We start from the raw sequence: 17262 nt of genomic DNA, 5'->3' as shown, positions 1-17262 counted from the left end.
GGCTACAAATCCCATTGGCATAGGTAAAAGAATCAGAGCATGACCTAGAAATGAGGAGAGGTAGTCAACAAAACAATTACCTAAACTTCCTCAATTTCCTTTGAGGTGGAAAGAAAGGATCAAAGTTGTAATTAAAAGTCTTTTACCCAAAGTCTTCATATACCCTCCACTAGTGGTAATACCATCTCTGTACTGCCAGAAAAGGCACCAAATGAAGGAAGATACTGATTTGTTTAGGATATTAGGGTAATCAACAAAATTATTTTTTTTCTTCCTGTTAGGACATTGCCCAAATGCTGAACTGTTATCAATTCTTCCAAAGCTACTTGCTGCACTACACTGAATATTTGGTCTACTTTCTCAGTGTGCCTCTAGATCAGGAGTCAATCTATTTATCTCTCTCCAGAACAGTACCATGGTATTCCTGGACAATAATGGCCTAGGAGTTTACCCAAAGCCTCTTTGGTTTTCCCCTGTGCCTGATCAAGACTGAAAGTAATTTAGGGTTCCCTTGTAATTCAGTTCTTTTCATATTTTAAGATTTTATTTATCCATGTGAGAGAGAGAGAGAGAGAGACAGATACATAAGCAAAAGGAGAGGCCAGTTCCCTGTAGGGAGCCTGATATGGAGCTTGTGATCATGAACTGAGCCAAAGGCAGATGGTCAACCACTGAACCACCCAGGTGTTCCTGTAATTCCTTTCTTTTTCTTTAAAATTTTTTAATAATAAATTTATTTTTTATTGGTGTTCAATTTAGCAATTGAACAGAATAACACCCAGTGTTACAGAATAACACCCAGTGGTCATTCCGTCAAGTGCCCCCTCAGTGCCCGTCACCCATTCACCCCCACCCCCCGCCCTCCTCCCCTTCCAACACCCCTAGTTCGTTTCCCAGCTGTAATTCCTTTCTTATACAATAAGTGAACGATCTTCCACTCATCCAGAGGTGAAAAAAAAAAAGTAAAAAAGAATCCAAGAACTAGATTCCAAACATCACAAAAAGAAATATAGAGATTCAAAGGAAATTACGATTTTGCTAAATAATTTCATTATTCATTAAATAACCTATTTAAAGAGGGGAATTATTTTCATTCATCCATTAAAATAGGCAAAACTTTAGGAAACCTGTGAAATCCTTTGGTGCAAATAGACACTAGGAAGGATGGTTATTCAGTCCATTTCCTTCGGTTACATACTGGTTCTTTCACTGTAAATTAGGAGCTGGAAGAACCGCAGATATAGGAATTTCATAACCCAGACTACAGGGCACTACCTTACTACATGCAGAGATGGTAACAAATTAAAGATATCTTAGGATATTACCCAAGTTTTCAGCACCAAGGCAAATGTTCCATAAATAGTCTGGACAGCCTATTCCTGCTCTTCAACTGGAAATGTTTCTGAAGGAAACACAGATGGGAAAAACTTCCCTGACACATCACTGAAAGGGAAATTATCAAGTATTTTTTTCTTTTTTTAATTTATTTTTTATTGGAGTTCAATTTGCCAACATATAGCATAACACCCAGTTCTCATACCATCAAGTGCCCCCCTCAGTGCCCAACACCCCCAACACCAACCCACCTCCCTTTCTACCAACACTTGTTGGTTTCCCAGAGTTAGGAGTCTCTCATGTTCTGTCTCCCTTTCTGATATTTCCCACTCATTTTTTTCTCCTTTCCCTTTTATTCCCTTTCACTATTTTAATATTCCCCAAATGAATGAGAACATACAATGTCTGTCCTTTCTCAATTGACTTATTTCACTCAGCATCATATCCAGTTCCATCCACATCAAAGCAAATGGTGGGTATTTGTAGTTTCTAATGGCTGAGTAATATTCCATTGTATACATAGACCACATCTTCTTTATCCATTCATCTTTCGATGGACACTGAGGTTTCTTCCACAGTTTGGGTATTGTGGACTTTGCTACTATGAACATAGGGGTGCAGGTGCCCCAGCGTTTCACTGCATCTGTATCTTTGGGGTAAATCCCCAGCAGTGCAATTGCTGGGTCGTAGGGCAGATCTATTTTTAACTCTTTGAGGAACCTCCACACAGTTTTCCAGAGTGGCTGCACCAGTTCACATTCCCAAAAACAGTGCAGGAGGGTTCCCCTTTCTCCACATCCTCTCCAACATTTGTGGTTTCCTCCTTGTTAACTTTCCTCATTCTCACCGGTGTGAGGTGGTATCTCATTGTGGTTTTGATTTGTATTTCCCTGATGGCCAGTGATGTGGAACATTTTCTCGTGTGCTTGTAGGCCATGTTTATGTCTTCTTCTGTGAGATTTCTCTTCATGTCCTTTGTCCATTTCATGATTGGATTGTTTGTTTCTTTGCTGTTGAGTTTAAGAAGTTCTTTATAGATCTTGGAAACTAGCCCTTTATCTGATATGTCATTTGCAAATATCTTCTCCCATTCTGTAGGTTGTCTTTTAGTTTTGTTGACTGTATCCTTTGCTGTGCAAAAGCTTCTTATCTTTTTTTTTTTAATTTTTTTTTATGATAGTCACAGAGAGAGAGAGAGGCAGAGACACAGGCAGAGGGAGAAGCAGGCTCCATGCACCGGGAGCCCGATGTGGGATTCGATCCCGGGTCTCCAGGATCGCGCCCTGGGCCAAAAGCAGGCTCCAAACCGCTGCGCCACCCAGGGATCACAAAAGCTTCTTATCTTGATGAAGTCCCAATAGTTCATTTTTGCTTCTGTTTCTTTTGCCTTCCTGGATGTATCTTGCAAGAAGTTACTGTGGCTGAGTTCAAAAAAGGTGTTCCCTGTGTTCACCTCTAGTATTTTGATGGAATCTTGTCTCACATTTAGATCTTTCATCCATTTTGAGTTTATCTTTGTGTTTGGTGAAAGAGAGTGGTCTAGTTCCATTCTTCAGCATGTGGATGTTTAATTTTCCCAGCACCATTTAATGAAGAGACTGTCTTTCTTCCAATGGATAGTCTTTCCTCCTTTATGGAATGTTAGTTGACCATAAAGTTCAGGGTCTACTTCTGGGTTCTCTATTCTGTTCCATTGATCTATGTGTCCTTTTTGTGCCAGTACCACACTGTCTTGATGATCACAGCTTTGTAGTCCAACCTGAAATCTGGTATTGTGATGCCCCCAGATATGGTTTTCTTTTTTAAAATTCCCCTGGCTATTCGGGGTCTTTTCTGATTCCACACAAATCTTACAATAATTTGTTCTAAATCTCTGAAGAAAGTCCATGGTATTTTGATAGGGATTGCATTAAACGTGTAAGGTGCTCTGGGCTACATTGACATTTTCACAATATTAATTCTTCCAATCCATGAGCATGGAATATTTTTCCATCTCTTTGTGTCTTCCTCAATTTCTTTCAGAAGTGTTCTATAATTTTTAGGGTATAGATCCTTTACCTCTTTGGTTAGGTTTATTCCTAGGTATCTTATGCTTTTGGGTGCAATTGTAAATGGGATTGACTCCTTAATTTCTCTTTCTTCAGTCCCATTGTTAGTGTATAGAAAAGCCATTGATTTCTGAGCATTGATTTTGTATCCTGCCACGAAACCAAATTGTTGTATGAGTTCTAGCAATCTTGGGGTGGAGGCTTTTGGGTTTTCTATGTAGAGTATCATGTCATCGGTGAAGAGGGAGAGTTTGACTTCTTCTTTGCCAATTCGAATGCCTTTTTGTCTTTTTGTTGTCTGATTGCTGAGGCTAGGACTTTCAGTACTATGTTGAATAGCAGTGGTGAGAGTGGACATCCGTCTCTTGTTCCTGATCTTAGGGGAAAGGCTCCCAGTGTTTCCCCATTGAGAATGATATTTGCTGTGGGCTTTTCGTAGATAGCTTTTATGATGCTGAGGAACGTTCCCTGTATCCCTACACTCTGAAGAGTTTTAATCAGCAATGGATGCTGTATTGTGTCAAATGCTTTCTCTGCATCTAATGAGAGGATCATTTGGTTCTTGGTTTTTCTCTTGCTGATATGATGCATCACATTGATTGTTTTACGTGTGTTGAACCAGTCTTGTGTCCCGGGAATAAATCCTACTTGGTCATGTAATTAATTTTCTTAATGTATTGTTGGATCCTATTGGCTAGTATCTTGTTGAGATTTTTTCATCCATGTTCATCAGGGATATTGGTCTGTAATTCTCCTTTTTGGTGGGGTCTTTGTCTGGTTTTGGAATTAAGGTGATGCTGGCCTCATAGAACGAATTTGGAAGTACTCCATCTCTTTCTATCTTTCCAAACAGCTTTAGGAGAATAGGTATGGTTTCTTCCTTAAACGTTTGATAGAATTCTCCTGGGAAGCCATCTGGCCCTGGACTCTTGTGTCTTGGGAGGTTTTTGATGACTGCTTCAATTTCCTCCCTGGTTATTGGCCTGTTCAGGTTTTCTACTTCTTCCTGTTCCAGTTTTGGTAATCTGTGGCTTTCCAGAAATGCATCCTTTTCTTCTAGATTGCCTAATTTATTGGCGTATAGCTGTTCATAATATGTTTTTAAAACAGATTGTATTTCCTTGGTGTTGGTAGTGATCTCTCCTTTCTCATTCATGATTTTATTAATTTGAGTCTTCTCTCTCTTCTTGTTAATAAGGCTGGCTAACGGTTTATCTATCTTATTAATTGTTTCAAAGAACCAACTCCTGGTTTCGTTGATCTGTTCCACAGTTCTTCTGGTCTCGATTTCGTTGAGTTCTGCTCGAATCTTAATTAACTCTCTTCTTCTGCTTGGTGTAGGATCTATTTGCTGTTTGTTCTCCAGCTCCTTTATGTGTAAGGTTAGCTTTTGTATTTGAGTTGTTTCCAGTTTTTGAATGGATGCTTGTATTGCGATGTATTTCCCCCTTAGGACTGCTTCTGCTGCATCCCAAAGATTTTGAACGGTTGTATCTTCATTCTCATTATTTTCCATGAATCTTTTTAATTCTTCCTTAATTTCCTGGTTGACCCTTTCATCTCTTAGCAGGATGGTCTTTTACCTCCACGTGTTTGAGGTCCTTCCAAACTTCTTGTTGTGATTTATTTCTAATTTCAAGGCATTATGGTCTGAAAATTTGCAGGGGACCAACCCAATCTTTTCGTATCGGTTCAGACCCGATTCGTGACCCAGTATGTGGTCTATTCTGGAGAAAGTTCCATGTGCATTTGAGAAGAATGAGTATTCTGTTGAGTTTGGATTTAAAGTTCTGTAGATATCTGTGAAGTCCATCTGGTCCAGAGTATCATTTAAAGCTCGCGTTTCTTTGGAGATGTTGTTCTTAGAAGACCTATCGAGTATAGAAAGAGCTAGATTGAAGTCACCAAGTATAAGTGTATTATTATCTAAGTATTTCTTCACTTTGGTTATTAATTGATTTAAATATTTGGCAGCTCCCACATTCGGGGCATATATATTGAGGATTATTAAGTCCTCTTGTTGGATAGATCCTTTAAGTATGAGATAGTGTCCCTCTTCATCTCTCACTATAGTCTTCGGGATAAATTTTAGTTTATCTGATATAAGGATGGCTACTTCTGCTTTCTTTTGAGGACCATTTGAATGGTAAATGGTTCTCCAACCTTTTATTTTCAGGCTGTAAGTGTCTTTCTGTCTAAAATGAGTCTCTTGTAGACAGCAAATTGATGGGTCCTGCTTTTTTATCCAGTCTGAAACCCTGCGCCTTTTGATGGGGTCATTAAGCCCGTTCACGTTCAGAGTGACTATTGAAAGATTTGAGTTTAGTGTCATCATGATATGTTCAGTCCTTGCTTTTGTGGATTGTTCCACTGAACTTCTTCTTAAAGGGGAATTTTAAGGGTCCTCCTTAAAATTTCTTGCAGAGCTGGTTTGGAGGTCACATATTCTTTTAGTTTCTGCCTGTCTTGGAAGCTCTTTATCTCTCCTTCCATTTTGAATGAGAGCCTTGCTGGATAAAGTATTCTTGGTTGCATGTTCTTGTCATTTAGGACCCTGAATATATCCTGCCAGCCCTTTTTGACCTGCCAGGTCTCTGTGGAGAGGTCTGCTGTTACCCTAATACTCCTCCCCATAAAAGTCAGGGATTTCTTGTCTCTTGCTGCTTTAAGGATCTTCTCTTTATCTTTCGAATTTGCAAGCTTAACTATTAAATGTTGAGGTGCTGAACGGTTTTTATTGATTTTAGGCGCGGATCTCTCTATTTCCGGGGTCTGAATGCCTGTTTCCCTTCCCAGATTAGGAAAGTTTTCAGGTATGATTTGTTCAAATACATATTCTGGGCCTCTGTCCCTTTTGGTGCCCTCAGGAACCCCAGTTAAACGTAGGTTTTTCTTCCTCAGGCTGTCATTTATTTCCCTTAATCTCTCCTCATGGTCTTTTCATTGTCTGTCTCTTTTTTCCTCAGTTTCCCTCTTTGGCATCAACTTGTCTTCTATCAGTCACCCATTTTTCTCCTCGTAAACCCTCGTCGTTAGGACTTCTAGTTTGGATTGCATCTCATTCAATTGATTTTTAATTTCTGCCTGATTGGATCTAAATTCTGCAGTCATGAAGTCTCTTGAGTCCTTTATGCTTTTTTCTAGAGCCACCAGTAACTGTATAATAGTGCTTCTGAATTGGCTTTCTGACATTGAATTGTAATCCAGATTTTGTAACTGTGTGGGAGAGAGGACTGTTTCTGATTCTTTCTTTTGAGGTCAGGTTTTCCTTCTAGTCATTTTGCTCAGTGCAGAGTGGCCAAAAACAAGTTGTGTTGGGTAAAGGAGAAAAAGAGAGAAAGAAGGAAAGAAAAGAGAAAAAAAGAAAAAAGGAAGGAAAAAAAGGAAAAAAGAGAAGAAAAAGAGAAAGGAAAAGAAAGAAAGGGAAAAAAGGGTTGGGGAAGCAATCAGAAAAAAAAAAAAACTACGGGGGAGTATTTTCTGATTCTGTATACTTTAAGTCCCTTCAGTTCCCCTGGAACTTGTCCGTCTAGCTGGTCTTCTGGGCAAGGGGCCTGTTGTGCTGATTTTCAGGTGTTAGCACTTGGGGGAGCTGCCCTGCCCCCTGTCTGGTGCAGGACTCAGTGGGGGTTGTTTATCCCGTGAGGCCCCAGGAGGAACAACCGTAGTGGCGGGGCCAGCTCTGGAGCCCTGGAGTCAGCTCCCGCAGTAAGTACGGAGCTCTCGGTCTGCAGGGCCTGGAGGCTCCGGGGGCAGGGCTGCTGATCTGCTCAGCAGGGGCAGGAGCGTCCTTGCTGTCCTAGGCCCTCCCGGCCTCAGCCTGTCCCGGGTGGAGGTCGGATCCTGGGCTCTGTCCTGGCGCCCTGTGCTCCGGATTCTGCACTCTTGGATTTGCGCTCCTGACCGGGCAGCCCCCTCCGCCGAGCTGTTGCCGGAGCCCCTCTGAGCTGCTCCCGGAGCCACGCAGCCCCCTCCGCACGGAGCCTCTTCCTCTGCGGGAGTGGCCTCCGAGCTGCTCCTGGGTCCAGCCGTGCGGGCTGCAGCCCATTAGGGAGCTAGGTGCACTCTCCGTGGGGCACAGGTGTCTGTTAGTGTCCCAGTGAGCCTGAGGGCATCCCCGCCCTCCTGGGGTCCAGCTGTTAACTCCCTGCAGGCGCCTTTCCGCCCGGGAAGATTGGAGCAGCCCCTATTTCTCTGGGACTGAGCTCACCTGTCCTGGGGGCACTCGCCCCGGCCTCAGCCCGGCTCCTCCTGGCGCCCCTTCCCCTTGGATGTCTTTTGTTTCTTTAATTCTTTTTTCCCCGTCTTCCTACCTTGATAGAAGCAGGAACTCTTCTCACTGTGGCATTCCAGCTGTTCTGTCTTTAAATCTCAGGCCGATTCGTAGATTTTCTGGATGATTTGAAGGTTATCTAGGTAATTTCGTGGGGACAGGTGATTTGGGGACCCTACTCTTCCGCCATCTTCCCCTTCCTCCCTGTATCCCAAAGATTTTAAATGGTTGTATCTTCATTCTCATTAGTTTCCATTAATCTTTTTAGTTCTTCTCTATTTTCCTGGTTGACCCTTTCATCTTTTATCATGATGGTCCTTAACCTCCCCCTTTTTGAAATCCTTCCAAACTTATTGTTGTGATTTAGTTCTAATTGCAAAGCATTATGGTCTGAGAATATTCACCAATCTTTTGGTATCGGTTCAGACCTGATTTGTGACCCAGTATGTGGTCTATTCCGGAGAAAGTTTCATGTGCACTTGAGAAGAATGTATAATCCGTTATGTTTGGATGTAAATTTTTGTAAATATCTGTGAAATCCATTTGGTCCAGTGAATCACTTAAAGCTCTTGTTTCTTTCGAGATGTTGTGCTTAGAAAACCTGTCGATTGTTGAAAGCGCTACATTGAAGTCACCAAGTATAAGTGTTTTATTATCTAAGTATGTCTTAACTTTGGTTATTAATTGATTGATATACTTGGCAGCTCCCACATTCGGGGCATATATATTGGTGATTGTTTATTCCTCTTCTTGGATAGATCCTTTGAGTATGATATAGTATCCCTCTTCATCTCTCACTGCAGTCTTTGGGATAAACTTTAGTTTATCTGAAACAAGCACGGCTATCCCTGCTTTTTTGAGGAGCATTTGAATGGTAAATGGTTCTCCAACCTTTTATTTTCAGGCTGGAGGCATCCTTTTGTTTAAAATGAGTCTCTTGTAGACAGCAAATAGATGGGTCTTGCTTTTTTTTTTTTTTTTTTTTTGGGTCTTGCTTTTTATCCAGTCTGAAACCCTGCATCTTTTGATGGGTTCATTAAGCCCATTCATGTTTAGAGTTACTATTGAAAGATATGAATTTAGTGTCATCATGAGACCTATTCAGTTCCTGTTTTTGTGGATCGTTCCCTTGGATTTCCTCTTTCTTTTACAGTATCCCCCTTAATATTTCTTGGAGAAGTGGTTTGGTGTTCACATATTCTTTTTGTATCTGCCTGTTTTGGAATCTCTTTATCTCTCCTTCTATTTTGAATGAGAGCCTTGCTGGATAAAGTATTCTTGGCTGCATGTTCTTCTCATTTAGGATGCTGAATATATCTTGCCAGCCCTTTCTGGCCTGCCAGGTCTCTGTGGATAGGTCTTCTGTTAATCTAATATTTCTCCCCATAAATTTAGAGATTTCTTGTTTCTTGCTGCTTTGAGGATCTTCTCTTTATCTTTGGAATTCGCAAGTTTTGGTCACTGCAGAGTGGCCAAAAACAAGTTTTACTAGAAAAAACAGAAAAAGAAAAAAAAGAAAAAAGGGTGGGGGGGAACATGCAGATAACAAAAAAAGGGGGGAGTATCCTCTGATTCTATATACTGTAAATCCCTCGACTTCCCCTGGAACTTTCCAGCGCTGCTTGGTCAATAACTTGCTTTTCCACTGTCCTTCCAGCTGGTCTTCTGTGGGAGGGGCCTGCTGGTCTGATTCTCAGGTGTGTGCACCCGGGGAACTGCCCAGCCCCCTGCTAGCTTTCCACGAATTGGATAAGGCTCACCCACCTCATGGAGGGGAATCTGTTTCACTCAAAGTTCACCAATTTCAATGGTAATCTCATCCAAAAATATTCCAGCCAATGACACATTATATTAATAATTATGTTTAGGAAATCTTTCCCTACCTCCAAGTCAAACATTGACTCTGTTGGTTGTCAGGAGTTTCTCCATAATTCTTGTATTTACATAGTATTGTTGTACCCACATGATGACTGTATATGAAAAGAAAATGACATTGAAGCTGATAAGTTACTTCTCCAATTTTTCTTCAGCACTTATTATTTGTGTGTTTTTAATAGAGAAACAGAAAAGTTTTGTCATTTCCTTACTGAAATGAAACAGAATTATCTAAAGCCTATATAGAAAAGAGGCTTTTTACTATACTTTGATGCTGTCTTGGCAGTGAAATCCCGTATAAATTGGGTTGTGCTTATATAATTGATATGGAATTGATCATCATGTGAATTGTGAATGTGATTATCATTCATCAGGAAATTCTAGGATATTATAATGAGACAATTATAAGAAATCTGCAAAATAACTCAGACACCAGGAGATTTCTTTATTCATGATCGTTGAATCTGGAGAAAGCAAATATTTTGACACATACAAATCTGATGCTCCAAAGTATTGTGCTTGATCAAAGTTACATAAAATAATGTGCAAGGTCGGCAGTTTTTCAGTACGTTTTTAAAATGTACTTTGTTAATTTTAAGTTTTTTAAATATTTTATTTTTTTATTCATGAGAGAGAAAAGGTAGGGACACAGATAGAAAGACAATTTTAATTTTTAAAAAAGATTTTATTTATTTATTAGTGTTAGTTTCTTTATTTAAAGGAAAAGCACATTTTACAGTCTATTAACTGGATAGTGGCACACATTATTTTGCTTAAACTATTGAAATAAACTGTGTTCATTGATTCTGACATCTTTAAAATCTTTCTTCAGTTATATATATATATATATATATATATATATATATATATATATATAACTTCTGTCTCTCTCTATATGTAACTTATATCTTTTTCCATTCATCCATTAGAAAGGACGAATATCCACCATTTGCTTCAAGGTGGATGGCACTGGAGGGTATTATGCTGAGCGAAGTATGTCAGTCAGAGAAGGACAATCATCATATGGTTTCACTCATATGAGGAATATAAAAAAATAGAGAAAGGGATTATAGTGGAAAGGAGAGAAAATGAGTGGGGAAAATTAGACAGGGAGACAAACCAGGAGAGACTCCTAACTCTGGGAAACAAAGGGTTGGGGAAGAGGAGGTCAGAGGGATGGGGTGACTGGGTGATGGGCACTGAGGGGGGCACTTGGTGGGAGGAGCACTGGCTGTTATGCTGTATGTTGGCAAATTGAACTTCAAATAAAAAAATATATATCTTCCTTTCTCACTTGTGGAAATGAACATGACTTAGCACATATTTCCACTTGAAGATAATTTATTCCCCAAGCTCTTTGATGGTAATTGGCCATAAATGACCCATCTTTAAGGGATACTTAATTTTATGGGAGACAGAATGTAGATATTTACATCTAAAGTCTGAAGAAGGCTCAAATATGAAGCTCTCTAGCTTCTTAAAGTGATATTTTTCCTGAATTATTTTCCAGGAGGAGGAGAAAGAGATTATTAAATTGTTTATAGGAAACAAAGCATGTATGTTTTCAAAAGTTCTAACCAGACATCATAGATTTGAAATACAAGCTGAAGTGTCAACAGCGTCAGCAGTGAGCATCCAACCCCAGGTTAGTAAATAGCCTTTGATAGACATTTAGTGAATCTGTTTCTGAACATACAAGTCAACCAGAGATCAATACAGTCTATTATTTTTTTGCATTAAAGTCATTGTCAGTTGAAGTCAAATTTTGTCATTGTTGTATTTGTTTCCTAAGTAGCATTTGAGGGTATGCAAAACCGTCCTCATTTGCTTCTGAGTATAAATTCAACATTTATCAAACTTTAAAATGTGTTTGTAAGTCATGAAATGTTCTCTGAAATCTGAACCCTGTTTAAACTCACTTCCTCCACTTCTTTTAACATCCTTTTTCAAAAGTGTATTGCTATATAATTTGCATACCATGAAGTTCACTCATTTCCAGTGTACAATTAAATGGTTTTTAGCATATTTACAGAGTTGTACAACTGTCACCAATATCTAATTTCAGAGCACTTTTAATTCAATAGCAAGTAAAACATTTCTTTTTTTGCTTGTTTGCCATGTTTTCATCTGATTGCTTTGACGTTCTGTTCACCTAATCTCTAAAAAACACTAAATGAAACGCAGTTATGTTTTAGGTTTACATGAGGAAAACTTCATGGCTGTAGAGCACAAGTATACCAATAAAAGAACAGCCATTGAGTTTTGTTGACTGTATCCTTTGCTGTGCAAAAGCTTCTTATCTTGATGAAGTCCCAATAGTTCATTTTTGCTTTTGTTTCTTTTGCCTTCGTGGATGTATCTTGCAAGAAGTTACTATGGCCGAGTTCAAAAAGGGTGTTGCCTGTGTTCTTCTCTAGGATTTTGATGGAATCTTGTCTCACATTTAGATCTTTCATCCATTTTGAGTTTATCTTTGTGTATGGTGAAAGAGAGTGGTCTAGTTTCATTCTTCTGCATGTGGATGTCCAATTTTCCCAGCACCATTCATTGAAGAGACTGTCTTTCTTCCAATGGATAGTCTTTCCTCCTTTATCAAATATTAGTTGCCCATAAAGTTCAGGGTCCACTTCTGGATTCTCTATTCTGTTCCACTGATCTATGTATCTGTTTTTGTGCCAGTACCACACTGTCTTGATGACCACAGCTTTGTAGTACAACCTGAAATCTGGCATTGTGATGCCCCCAGATATGGTTTTCTTTTTTAAAATTCCCCTGGCTATTCGGGGTCTTTTCTGATTCCATACAAATCTTAAAATAATTTGTTCTAACTCTCTGAAGAAAGTCCATGGTATTTTGATAGGGATTGCATTACAACAAAACTCAAAGACAACCTACAGAATGGGAGAAGATATTTGCAAATGACATATCAGATAAAGGGCTAGTTTCCAAGATCTATAAAGAACTTATTAAACTCAACACCAAAGAAACAAACAATCCAATCATGAAATGGGCAAAAGACATGAACAGAAATCTCACAGAGGAAGACATAGACATGGCCAACATGCATATGAGAAAATGCTCTGCATCACTTGCCATTAGGGAAATACAAATCAAAGCCACAATGAGATACCACCTCACACCAGTGAGAATGGGGAAAATTAACAAGGCAGGAAACAACAAATGTTGGAGAGGATGCGGAGAAAAGGGAACCCTCATACACTGTTGGTGGGAATGTGAACTGGTGCAGCCACTCTGGAAAACTGTGTGGAGGTTCCTCAAACAGTTAAAAATAGACCTGCCCTACGACCCAGCAATTGCACTGTTGGGGATTTACCCCAAAGATACAAATGCAATGAAACGCCGGGACACCTGCACCCCGATGTTTATAGCAGCAATGGCCACGATAGCCAAACTGTGGAAGGAGCCTCGGTGTCCAACGAAAGATGAATGGATAAAGAAGATGTGGTTTATGTATACAATGGAATATTACTCAGCTATTAAAAATGACAAATACCCACCATTTGCTTCAACGTGGATGGAACTGGAGGGTATTATGCTGAGTGAAGTAAGTCAGTCGGAGAAGGACAAACATTATATGTTCTCATTCATTTGGGGAATATAAATAATAGTGAAAGGGAATAGAAGGGAAGGGAGAAGAAATGTGTGGGAAATATCAGAAAGGGAGACAGAACGTAAAGACTGCTAACTCTGGGAAACGAACTAGGGGTGGTAGAAGGGGAGGAGGGCGGGGGGTGGGAGTGAATGGGTGACGGGCACTGGGTGTTATTCTGTATGTTAGTAAATTGAACACCAATAAAAAATAAAATAAAAAAATAAAGAAAAAAAAAAAAAGAACAGAGAGACAAGGGCAGCCCGGGTGGCTCAGCGGTTTAGCGCCGCCTTCAGCCCAGGGTGTGATCCTGGGTGACCCAGGATCGTGTCCCATGTCCGGCTCCCTGCAAAAAAAAAAAAAAAAAAAAACTTCTAGGACAAATTAAAAAAAAATAAAACAACAGCCATTATGGTCTGTAATATGTAAGTTAGCTGGTGTCAGGTCATCTAACTTAACTTGTGAAGAGATCCTGAGTTGTGCTTATACCCATTGTGTCTTGGCGGTGGTTAAATTTAAATTTATAATCCCATTCTAAAGAGGGGTAGCACCTATAGGCAAAGAATCTTGCAATGAAATCTTTTAATAAAATCCATTTAGAAAAGTTTAAAAGGAACAAAAGGATTTTGAGTCCATTATCCTGATAAAAACCTGCCTGAGACTGTTGCCATTCAGTGGGCTCAAACAGATATAATAGACATGAATTCCTCTAGATTTTAAAATTCTATCACTATATGTTCCCATCATCAGAATATTTCAAATCCGGAATATGTTACTTTAGTTCCCTGTAAGAGAAGCCTTACCAAACTGTTGTTTCATGTTATAGTCTTCAATCTTATAAAGGGCTAACATACTAAGAGTTCATACAAAGGACAGTTCTGCATCTTTTGTGAAATTACTCTGAAGAATTCTGTTCAGTATCTTTATAAAAAGGTTTATGCAATATCTTCCTCTTAGTGAGAAGACTGGGGTGTCACCTCATTTCCGTGATAAACTAATAATGAGACCTATCCATTCCATCCCAGTTCTTCTGGAAGTTCAGAACTACATTTTTAATAAAACGCTGAACTTATCAATCACTCATGTATATTGTAAAAACTACTCCATCCACCCAAAAAATTATTGCATGGGTTCTATGTTCTGGTCCTTGTTGAGAGCTCTTGCAAAATATTTCTTTCATTGAAGCCACTCTAAAATCCTGTCATAAGTAGTCAGTTTATACACAGTAAACCTATAAATGATTGGATCGTTGGCTCTTTAATCGCAAACCCAACTGATTGAGATGATAAGAGCAGTAGTAAAATGTGGGAAAGGGGAGCTGTGTGAACCTTATGTTAATAGGTTTAGTTTCTTTTATACTTATTGCTTTATTAACTGATTTAAGTGAGATTGGTAAACTGTCAGTGTTACATAGACACGGTCTGAATAGTGAGCTTGTGAATGAACAAATGAATACGGAAAGAAGAGATAATTTCACGGCTACCAGGAGAAGTCTCAGAAACTGTCTGGATTGCCAAGATTTCAAAGAAAGCATTGTGGACATAACTGCATAACTCCATAAATCTGTTTAAAAAACATTGTTTCTTACACTTAAAATGGGTGAATTTTAGTGCATAGGTACATTTTATCTTAATAAAGTAGATTTAAAAAAGAACAAAAGGAAGATTCCAAGCAGCCTTAATATGAGAGAAAAGCAAATTCTCTGGCTGGGCTGGGCTTTAATCTTCTCTGTATTGCATTTTGAATTAACATCTTACAAATTAAAATTACATTCAGATAAAATTTAGGTCATCAATTTCATGTGCCTGATATTTGACAGGCCCCTTCATATCCACCTCCTTTCTTCATATGGATTCAGAACACAGCCTGAAACTGGAGATAATGAAGTTGCAGAATTATTCCTTGGTGTCAGAATTTGTGTTGTATGGACTCTGCATGTCATGACATCTCCAGCATTTATTCTTCGTGTTTTTCTCTGGGATCTATGTGGCCAGTGTGCTGGGTAACCTCATCATGTGGTCACCGTAATTTCTGACTCACACTTGCACTCCTCTCCTATGTACTTCCTGCTAGGAAACCTATCTTTCTTAGACATATGGCTCGCCTCCTTTGCCACCCCCAAGATGCTCAGGGACTTTCTTAGTGACCGAAAGCTTATCTCCTTTGGAGGATGTATGGCTCAAATCTTCTTCTTGCACTTTATTGGCAGGGCTGAGATGGTACTTCTGGTTTCCATGGCCTATGACAGATACGTGGCTATATGTAAACCTCTGCATTATATGACCGTGATGAGACGGCAGACCTGCGTGGGGCTGGTGTTGGTCTCATGGGTCACTGGCTTTGTGCATTCCATCAGTCAAGTAGCCTTTACTGTGAATTTACCGTACTGTGGCCCCAATGAGGTGGACAGCTTCTTTTGTGACCTGCCTCCTGTAATCAAGCTTGCCTGCATGGACACCTACATCTTAGGTATCCTTATGATCTCAGATAGTGGATTACTCTCCATGAGCTGCTTTCTGCTCCTCTTGGTCTCTTACACTGTCATCCTCATCACTGTCTGACAGCGTACTGCTGGTGGCATATCCAAAGCACTCTCCACTTGCTGTGCACACATCATGGTTGTCACACTCTTCTTTGGGCCCTGCATTTTCATTGATGTGTGGCCTTTCAGCCGGTTCTCTGTGGACAAGCTCCTGTCTGTGTTTTACACCATTTTTACTCCACTCTTGAACCCCCTTATCTACACACTGAGAAATAAAGAGATGAAAATAGCTATGAAGAAACTGTGTAACCACCATGTGACTTCTCGTTGAATCCCAACTTTCCATAGGCCTACATGTTCTTACTCATTTAGGGGATATAATTTCTTTAATATGATTTGTGCAAAGATTTCACTCTGATGTTTTACTGATATAATTTGTATTGTGTTATATTGCAGAGAAATAGTTGTAGTTCACAACAAAAATCATGTATATACTTCTGTATAATTTTATGCTTTAAATAAAATTTTATGACATTATAATATCACTACCTGATATTGTATGGTTTATATTACATTATAATAATTATATTATTTTGGGGATCCCTGGGTGGCGCAGCAGTTTGGCATCTGCCTTTGGCCCAGGGCGTGATCCTGGAGACCCAGGATCGAATCCCATGTCGGGCTCCCGGTGCATGGAGCCTGCTTCTCCCTCTGCCTGTGTCTCTGCCTCTCTCTCTCTGTGGCTATCATAAATAAATAAAAATTAAAAAAAATAATTATATTATTTTAATATAATTTTACTGGGTGATGGGCACTGAGGGGGCACTTGACAGGATGAGCATTGGCTGTTATGCTATATGTTGGCAAATAGAACTCCAATAAAAAATATACAAAATAAAATAAAAACAGTTGAAATAATTTTATATTATAAACATAATTTGTAAGTATAAAATGGCATTGTAATATAATATTAGTATACTTACATAGTAATTACAATATAATATAACTTCATTATGAACACACATACATGTACATACATACATTTAACTCCATACATTCCCTTCAGAATGCACTTGCAAATTATATTTCTTTCTTTGTTAAATCAGATTTCTCTTACTAGTATTTTGTGTAAAATATTAATAGGAAATGAATTTAATTTCCTAAATATAGTTCAATACAGCATGAGCTATTAGTTCATAGGCATTCAAGACATAAGACACTCAGCACAAGGAAGCTAGTTGAGAATAAAATGCCTTAGGAATCTCCTGGCATTGAAAGCCTGAGAGAAGGAAAAAGACACTATTTAAAGGTCTTATTGATTTAAAAAGTATACTTTTTCTTATAAATGTGTATTATGCTTAAACTCTTTAGTTAAAAAAATGAATGTATGCCAGTAAAATTCAATTACAGAAGTTCATTTTCTCACAGGAAAAAATCAGTATTTCTGGCTCAGTATTTCATGTTGTAAAATAAGCTACTGTGTTACTATTTAAAGTGACTGTGTGATGGGCACAGAGGGGGGCACTTGATGGGATGAGCACTGGGTGTTATGCTATATGTTGGTAAATTGAACTCCAATAAAAAAATTAAAAAATAAAGTGCATTGGTTTAGAAAATTAATAAATTTTTACCCACAGAC

The 17262-nt window shown here is 39.1% G+C and overlaps 1 long non-coding RNA gene and 1 pseudogene across 1 annotated transcript in view; one reads left to right on the top strand and one right to left on the bottom strand.

Moving 5' to 3' along the window:
* The window catches only part of LOC140642576 (uncharacterized), an 88896-nt gene that overhangs the window by 30465 nt on the left and 41169 nt on the right, over positions 1 to 17262 (bottom strand). The gene's annotated exons all lie outside the window — the stretch shown is intronic.
* On the top strand, positions 15020 to 16073 carry LOC140642172 (olfactory receptor 4K14-like; annotated as a pseudogene).

Source organism: Canis lupus, chromosome 11, assembly GCF_048164855.1.
Source record: "Canis lupus baileyi chromosome 11, mCanLup2.hap1, whole genome shotgun sequence".
Classification (NCBI taxonomy): Eukaryota; Metazoa; Chordata; class Mammalia; order Carnivora; family Canidae; genus Canis; species Canis lupus.
The sequence above is the reverse complement of the archived record's forward strand: the minus strand, read 5'-3'. Positions and strand labels throughout refer to the sequence as shown.